This window comes from Lichenostomus cassidix, chromosome 7 (genome assembly GCF_008360975.1).
Source record: "Lichenostomus cassidix isolate B80296 chromosome 7, HeHo_3.0, whole genome shotgun sequence".
NCBI lineage: Eukaryota > Metazoa > Chordata > Aves > Passeriformes > Meliphagidae > Lichenostomus > Lichenostomus cassidix.
Window position 1 is genome coordinate 2,632,526 of NC_139488.1, and position 9,200 is coordinate 2,641,725.

Genomic DNA, 9,200 nt, shown 5'->3' on the forward strand with positions numbered 1-9,200 from the left:
ACCAGCAATTGAAAGATCATTGAAATAAAATACAGATCCAGCCATTTGGAGGCTCTGGAAGGTAAAAGCCTGAGTGTGACTGCTGCATCTCCTAAAAGCACCAAGCTGTTCCATGCAGCTTCCAGGCCTTGTGATGTGACCTGACTGAGAGCTGCAAACCAGGAACAAAGCACCCCCCACTTGGAGTGGCTTCTGGACACAGACTGGTCACATCTCCTGTTGAAAAATCGTGGCCAGAGGCACACAGGAACAGAGAGAATTTGAAACCCTCTTAATAGGATCAGATCCAAGCCACAGTTTGAGAATTCAGAAGCCCAGATCCCATTCTCTGGTTGTCCTTGATGTCAAGCAGGATTTCTTACTATTTTATTCCTTTTATAAAGATGAAGCAGCCCTGTGTGTTTACAGCTCTCCCGGTGACTTCAATAAGCCTGACTGACATGTCTGTAGGAACAGAGTGCAACCTGACAGAGCTCAGCTCTAGTCTCAGCTCTGCACTCTTCAAACACACACAATCCATCCTGAGCCTCTGCTGGCTTTCTGCTAGCCCTGGTTTGTGACTGCTGGGTGCACGGGGAAGGGAGAGGTGCTGATGGTGGGGAAGTCTGAGAGCTCTGATTTAACTCAGACAGAGCCCCTAAGGCAGAGTGGTTTCTCCTCCCCTGTCTGCCGAGGAGGGAGCAGGATGTTTATGTGCTGCTCGGCTAAAGGTACCCACAGCCTGAAAGTCTTACTCAATTTCCCTGGTCCTTGGGATTTCTCGTTGGCATGTCCGGTATCAGCGGATCCAGCTGAAACCTGACGTCCCTAAACAAACCCTGCCTTCAAAGCCCGACTTGCAACATCCTCCGCAAGGTTTCTGGCTTGGCATCTCCCTGCTCGGAGTTTCTTTGAAACACTCCCTTGTTAGCCCGGGAACAGGATGCATCGCTCGGATGGGTGTTCACAGCCCCCTTGGCCGCCCAGGGGCCGAGCAGCGAGGGGATTTATGAGACGTGGAGAACAGAGCCCGGAGGAAAATATTGGGTAATCGGAGAAGCGGCCTCGAGGAGCCAGCCGGGCTGTTTATCTCAGCCCCAGGCTCCCCGGGGAGGGCAGCTGTACCATGTCACCTCCGACGCACAAATCCTGCCCAGCCTCGTTCACGAAATCCCACAGGAGCCTGGATTTGGGAGGGGAGCCCTGCCCAGGTCAGACTGGGACTCGGCGCAGGCTTATCGGGAGTGCTGTGCCCAGGCTGGGAGCACAGAGAGCTCCTTCATCCCTGCCTGCCCGGACTGGGGCTGCTCAGCTCAGGAGCCTCTGCCTCCCCCGGGGGAATGAGGTTTGGCAGCAGCAGGGTCACACCTGCCAGAAATGCTGTGTACCAGGGGGGAGCACAGAAATCCCCTGTTCCCCACACCTCGAGGAAGGAAGGAGCAAGGAAATGGCGTTGGGAAGCTGCCTGCCCTGCATCAGCTCTGAGCAAGCTTTATTTCCAGCGTGGTGCTTTTTGAATGCCATCACCCAGGGCCTGGGGGTCACTCCTGCCCTGCAGGAGCAGCACAGTTGTAGTCAGACCCCGAGGCTGTATAAATCAGGCTGTGGGTGCTTATTCTGATGGAAATTGTGGTCACCACCTGCCCATTGCATTACCTGGATTAGCCATTTACAGCCAGTTGCTCTTTTATGGATTCAATGTCTGGTTTTCCAGCATAATTCTTCCTTTCCCTGTCTCAGACTCTGTTGAGTCTGGCCCCTCGCACTCTGTAATTGAAATATAAGCATTGCTGTGCATCAGACAGACCTGGAGTTTCTTTTTGGGTTTCTTCCTTTTTTTTTTTCCTAATTTCTTTCATGGTGACCCATGGGATTATGGCTGCAACTTTAAATACCTTCCAGCACCACCAGCTGAAATGAGGTTGGGGAACAGGGAGAATTAAAATATGCTTCAAAGGACTACATGGGAGGAATACAAATAGAAACAGATAGCTTGGATTTAATCTTTTATAGGCTATTTCATAGAGAATAATATCAGCTCAGGATGGGCTAGTGCCTGTAAGGGTAGAAGGAGACAGCTGCCTGCTACCCCCTCCTCTTCACAAAATCTTTTATGGAGAGGCTTCTGTGCTCCAGAATGGACAAATGCAGGTTCACACATTTTTTTCAGCTCTCCCATCAAACCATGTTGCCTAAATGCCCACCTCTGCCTGGCAAGGAATCCTTTGTTCCTCTCAGTGCAGGCTGGTGGTCCTAAAGCAGACTGAAACTAAAAGCCTCAGCTGCAATGGTTGTATTGGCTGTACCCACAGTTGTTCTAGAGCTGAGCAAGGTGCTGACCTGTGTAGGGCAAAGCAAGTGTAAAGCATATACAGCCTGTGAAAACACCACATCTGCCTTTTTCTGGGGTGGAAAATCATCTCAAAACAAGGCTGGAAATTCAAACTGAAAAATTAATGGCATGGAAAGTGTGTGTTTGCCTCCACCCATTGTTTACTGAAGGCACATCTGAGAGTCAGAGCAGATGCCCCTGGTTCTTCGCTCTCATTCATCATGTACCAACCCCAGCAACCAGTCACTGGCCCTGGCTTGGGATGGAGCCATTTCTGCATCTTCAAAAGGCACAAATAATTCCAAGACAGTCAGAAGAAATTGTATAAACCCAGTGTTTGGGGCCAGGCCCTGGGACTCCTGGACTCGGCAGAGCTGCGGTGATTTCTGTCAGCAGCTCCAGGGTAGGGAGGTGGCTAGCACAGCTCCACTTCCCAAAGCCACTGAGGCTGTCCTGGGTAATATCCATCTTCACTGCAGCATAGGAAGGAGCTGGCTGGGATGGCACCCTGGGAACCCTGGCACATGGAGTATCCTTTCACCTGCTGCTGCTGACCCAGCTTTGCTTCTCAAGGGTGCGCCTGCCATGAGTGATGGTGCTCTGTTGGCCTGGGGGATATGGGCTCACATCCTGCTGAGCCAGGGAGGTGTTGGACAAAGGAATCCAAGTGAAAAATAGTGTTTGGGGAACTTAAAGCAAGAAGATAAACTGCCTCAATCAGGTATGTTTACAGCTTAGTCACATCATCCATGCTGACCTCTTCCTTACCCACAATTATTCTCCCTGCATGTAAAACCCCTTTTGTGTAAGGTTGTAAAATTAAATGGGTGCATTATGGCCTTTTGTGTATTTGGAGGGATTGCCCTGCAGCTCTGGTTCTCCAGGTTTCAGATTAGCAAGGGAAAAACCAATGTCAAAATGTTCAGGACTTCAGGATCACAGCCATCCCTCTCCTTGTTCATCTTCAATTTCCCCCTGCCTTTTTATCCAGTGCTAGTTCACCAAGTGCAGCTGATCTCTAATCTAAAAGAAATGGAAAAAATGGAGAACAGCATCTCCAAAAGAAGCTGCAAACATGGGAATGAAAGCTGAGTGGAGTGGGCCACTCACCTCTTCTGGAAGATCCTTCTTTGGTGTTGAGAAATGTGTTTATTTTTATCTAGAAACTACCAGCCCTTCCAAATTTTAACCTTGAGCTCTCTCCCCTGAAGTCAGTGGCTGTATTTGAATGAATCATTAAAAAAGGGAAGAGTTTTGCTGTCTCCAGCAAGTCCTCCTGCACAGGGCCATGGGTGGGAGGCTCAGTCAGGCTGGTGCTTACGTCTGTGCCACGTATTTCACAGCAGAGCTGTAGGTTTGCTGACTGTCACCTCACATAGTTCCATAGTTACATCTTTTCCTAAATATAGGAAAAGCCTGGTAATTGCTGACATCAGGGGGTCCTGTTCCCAGTCAGCCTCTACCACCTCATCAGCTTCTAAATTGTGCAGATTTACAATATTGTAAACTAGGAAATAGGTGAGGAAGGTAAGGCTCAAGAGTAGAAAACACATAAAAATAACACTAAATAAGAGTAATAAAGGTGGGGAAAGAACCTGGGTTACAAAATGAGAAAACTAGAGATGTAAATTGTCATTGTTAAGAAAAATAAAGGCTGGGGAGGACAGAAAGCAGCACTCTGGTCCTGCAGATGCTCTTCAGGAGTGTGAAGCAAGGGCATTGCTGTGAGACTTCTTGAAACTCTTGATAACACGTAGCTCACAGAGAAATCAGCCTTAGCAAAGGGTATTTGTGAGCACAGGAGCAAAAACTGCACAGAGCTTACCTTGAGACATCCTGCTTGTCTGCCAGCTCTGCCTGGAGGGGTTTGTGTTGGCTCACATCCAGGGGGGCAGATCCATGAGCCAGGTATTTGCCTCTGGCAATGGAGCTTTCTGTGCACTGCTGCTGCACCAGGAGCAGTAATGGTGAGAGGAGCTGCATTGGTGACAGTGTTTGACCTCCCTGACATGGGTCAGGGTCGGATTGGGTTTATGGGTGACACCAGGGGAGTTGTTCAGGTCTCACTGTCTCCTGCTGTCCCCAGGGACACTCATTCCATCCAAGCTGCAGCCAGGGCAGCTTCACCAGACCCCTGAAGTGCTCCTCCGTGGGAATGCTGGTGTTCAGCTCCAGTGCAACTCCTTGGATGTTTGAGGAAGAGGCAGACTTCAGTATCTGCTGGGCTTTCTGAGCCATTCCCACTTCATTTCCATGTCCTCCAGGGAAGCTCCTTCTCATCTGCAAAGCAGAATTGGAGCATCATCCACTCTGTACGTCCTGTAATTCCCCTCTTTTGCCACAGACTGGGGAGAAGGGACATAAAGTGCAAACTGGGTGATTACCCAAACTTGGGTGATTTCTGCGCTGCATCTTGTCCAAGGAGGTAGGAAGAAAAACTGAAAATATTCGTGCAGTTGGGCAAGCTGGAGCCAAACAGCACTGTAAGAATGTCTGTGATTATATCAGGACCAGTTGCTGTGTGTTAGCACATCTGCCAGTTCATAAATGTCCGTGGAAGCAAAAGGCTGCATCTGCCTCTAATTGGGACAGATAAACTGCAGGCAAGCCAAATTCCTAGGCATGCCTGCACATGTCTATGCAGAGCTACAGTCCCTCTTGGTGATCTCATTTAAACATAGTCAAAATGATTAAAAGATGCCCTTCCCTTTGGTTTTGAGATGTAATTTTCAGTAGAAAAATAACTGGGATGCTCCCGACAGCTGTGCAGCACACTGTGTTAGTGCATCCCCAAGCAGATCACAAAAAGAATTATGTACTGGGCAGGGTTAGGACTTAAAACTAAACTAACTGGTATTCTGTCTGGAAATTCTGATTTATCAGAATTGAAACTGTTTGGGGGAATTGATATTTCCCTGAATTTAGAAAGAACCCAACTGGTTCAGCACTGCTGCGATCTAAATTTGAAACGTTATTTTCTGGATAGAAACAATGCTTTATTTGGCTTATATTAAAAAGCTGGAGAGCATTATTAAAAAAAGAAAAGTCAGAAGTGAAGCAAACCATCTTGAAATTATTATAGCAGAGTCTTTTGGATAATAACATTGTGAACATTTTAGAGATACAAAGCTTTGCTTGAAGACAGATGCAGAAATATCAAGACATTGACAATACCTCCAACACAGGAGGAGCATTTTGCCACCAGTTCTAGGAGGCACAACGTTCCCATCCTGGTCTTGGGTGACCTGGGGGACAGAGGCAGATGGGGAGTGTCTGGGACATGGAGGGATCAATTCATTCCAAACCTGCCCTCCAGATGGGTTTCACAGATTTTCTATTTCTTTTCTCTTTCTTGCTTATTTCTATTTCTTCTTTTCTTCTTTTCTTCTCTTTGTACCAACCAGCACTACTTTGGAAACCTGAAACACTCAGATGCCAACAATGTTTTCCATGGAAGTTGCTCTGCCATTTTCAAAAGGGGAGAGAAGATGACTTAAAGCAAGAAGGAGGTTGGCTGAGAGAACCTTCTGAGGTCTTCTCCCACCTGAATTTTCCCTGTGATCCCTTGCCTTTGAGAAATGGTTTGGGATTCTTTAGGGAAATACAGGTAGATCACTAATAAAAAGTCTTCTCAGGAACCATACTTGTTATTTTTGCAACTTTGCTGCAGAAGAGGAGTAGATGGGCAGCTGGCAGGAGGTTTGTTTATGACTCCAGTGGTGTCTGGACTTGCTCTGGTGTTTGTGTCTCCAGAGTCTGACTCAAACGCAGTTCAAGCCAGTGGAAAGAATCCCAGCAGCTTAACAGATATAAAGCTGCCACTCTGGCAAGGATAAACTTTTGGTAACCCAACCTTTCATAAATCTCTCTTCTTTCTGACATGCTGGTGACTCCTCAGCACAGGTTTTCATGGTGGTTACTGGGGCATGAGCAAACACATTTCATCCTGTGCTGCTACCCAGGTGACACTGCACCATCTCAACTGATCTGGCACCAGTGCTGTGCCCTCTGCACACACCAGATAAATGCTCTGCCCTTCCTTTGGGCACTCCCTGGGCCTGTCTGCTCTGTTTGCTGCCCTCTTGCCTTTGCTTTGAGATCCCAGGATGGTTTGGCTTGGAAGCCTCTCATCCCACGGGCAGGGACACTTCCCACTAGCCCAGGTTGCTCCAAGCCCCATCCAGCCATGTGGCTCCATCTCTTTGGCTGCCTAAATCTGTTTGTTCTAATGCTGCTGAGATCCTGTGAAGGACACCCACAGCCTCCATGGTGTCTCCCTTTCCCCATCTAAATACAACAAAATACTCACTTGAATTTATTATCGCTTTAAAAAACTGCTGTTCTCCTTAGCAATAACGACAAGGCTCACAGAGAGAGGTAGCACATTTCATTAGCCCAAACAAGACAAGCAAAACAAACAAATTTTGGCTATGCCTATCTTTTATCAGGGCCTTTACTAAAATAGATTTCTCCATGGCTCCTCTGTGCAAGGACAGCTTCCCTATGGATGTGTCCGCAAGGTCTGCGATTTGTAAGGCAAAGAAATGGTTTTGATAATCCACAACTTGCTTAACAAGGACTCCCCACACAAAAATGGTTGCTTGTCTTCAAAGGAAAGCTTCTGGAGAGCTATTTTGTGGCCAGTCACTCAATGTTACTGATCCTCATTAGACCAGAAAAGTACATGCTTCCCCTCCAGGAAGAGTATGTAAGTGTTGGAATTTCTAACGTTAGAAATTATTGAAACTGAGCAGTTTGAAATGGTAATTTTTCCTACAGCTGAAATTTAAAAGATGACAGTTTTCTTTCCCGTGTCCATTCTCATTATTTATCAGAACTTAGGCTGTGATTTACATCCATAACGAGTAAAATGGATAAGCCAGACTTCTTCCAGGCCACTGCAGCCCATCTCCTGTGCCTGCTGCTGCTCCAGCCTTTACCAAACACCTGCACTGCCACCTTCTGCCTGGCTTGCATCTCACAGCTGACTTTCCACCAAAACTCTTTTGCTCATCCTGCCAAATTCGGTATGTATATCCTAGGAAAACTTGGAATGCAAAGAAGAAACCACATGTGCATGTGCACAGTCAACACAGTCTGTAAATAGACTGTTTTCCTAGCTGATCTCTATTAATTGCACTATGCTTAATTCCTACCTTCCGTTTAGAGGAAGGGAACTCTCCAGTGCTGCTCCCCATGACCCAAAAAAAATTAAAATACTTTGCCCAGAGAAGCTGTGGCTGCCCCTGGATCCCTGGAAGTGTCCAAGGCAGGTTGGATGGGGTTTGGAGCAACCTGGGATAGCAGAAGGTGTCCTTGCTATGGCAGGGGATGGAGCAACTTTGCCCTGAAGGTCTCTTCTAAACCAAACCATCCTGTGGTTCTGTGAAAAGAAACCCAAGTGGAGCATATCTCTGGCTTATAAATGGTGGGGAGGGAAGTCCCTTTTTTCTTTCTTTCTTTTCTGATGAAATATTGGCTAAATGCAATGTCAAAATGACGGGGGGAAAGTATCTGAAAGCCAAATGAACCCAGATGTATTTTAAAACCTCTGGCATCGTTAATTTTAAAGAATTCTCGGTATTTTTCCTTTCCTGATTGAAGGAAGCGATACCAAAATCACCTTCTACTTAGAAAAATAAATATTCTTAGTGAACATGCTAATGCCTGCAGCAGCCAGCCTCAAGTGGCACTTGCAAGCAGGAGCAGAGGCCCCTGAAAGAGAGATGGGCTCACCACTGTCTCCTGGAAAGCGCCAGAGTCATTATTGAATGTCTAAACCCCAACCTTTAACAGAAAGCCAGTTCTTGCAGGCTTGAGAGACTCGATGCATGCAAGAAAAGGTTGGGAATATTTCCCCTGCATTGTAAACAGGATTTTCCCCATGCTGAGGGAACAGTGGCATCTGGTGTTCACTGGGCTCTCCTACAGCCATCACTTCCCAGTCTCCTGCTGGAACCTTCCCTGGGCCTGGGCAGGGTTTGGCTCTCCAGTGGCACCTGGGACACGCAGGATGCCCAAGACATCTCCCCAAAAATCGGGGGGGGGGGGCTCAAGCCCATCTGAATGACAGCTAGAAGCCTTGGGTGGTGCCTTAAACCCCAACTAACATCTAGTGAAGAAGGGAATTGCTCTGTTGAAGCAGGAATTCTAGGACCATTGTGCATCTCCCTGGTATTTTCTATGTAATTTAGAAATGGCAAATTATTCTCTGCATTTTGCTAAGTGAAATATGGTTTATCTGTCTATCTTTAGTGCATGAAAGGACATTTCCTATGGAGGTGGATGGAATGACCAAGTTGAACTTGGATCTATATGGAAGCAATTCCTGCTGGTTGCTGGAATTTTTCAAATCACAGATTTTCAAAAGCTCTGGGTGATTCTACTTCACCAAAGGCTCTTGTGCAATATTTTCAGGATACCCTATGACCAGTTTTATCCTAGTTCTGGGACTGACAGACGTTTTTCTGTTCCTGTTGGGATCGGTTTATACACACGAATTCCTGAGCCTGATTTCTCCTCCCTGAGTGTGGAAAGGACTCTGCTCTGATCCAGTGCTCCTGCGAATTCCTGCTCCTCCTTGTGGCTGCACTCAGAAACTCAGCGCTTTCCCTGCACGGAGCCTTATTTCCTTAGCTAAACTCCTTCAGAGATACTGATAATTATCCCTTCTGGGCAGTTTGCCCTATTAAATGACAACAAAATGCATTTTGGTGACATCAGAACTGGTTTCACAGCTGTGACAGCAAGGGGTGGCTCTGCTGCACACTGACCTCCATGGTCAAAACAAGCAGCACAGATGAAAGGATCTCTTCTTCTTGCCCCTGAGGTTTCCAACTCATCAGGTGGCTTTAAGCAACACATGGTACTGTAAGTGACAATGTGCCAA

The 9,200-nt window shown here is 47.1% G+C and overlaps 1 long non-coding RNA gene across 1 annotated transcript; it reads left to right on the forward strand.

The window, feature by feature from the left end:
• The first annotated feature begins 505 nt into the window (after positions 1–505).
• On the forward strand, positions 506–9,019 carry LOC146434308 (uncharacterized). The gene is made up of 2 exons (XR_014853344.1): positions 506–3,032; positions 8,567–9,019. It is a non-coding gene; the product is annotated as an uncharacterized LOC146434308 (long non-coding RNA).
• Positions 9,020–9,200: the final 181 nt, after the last annotated feature.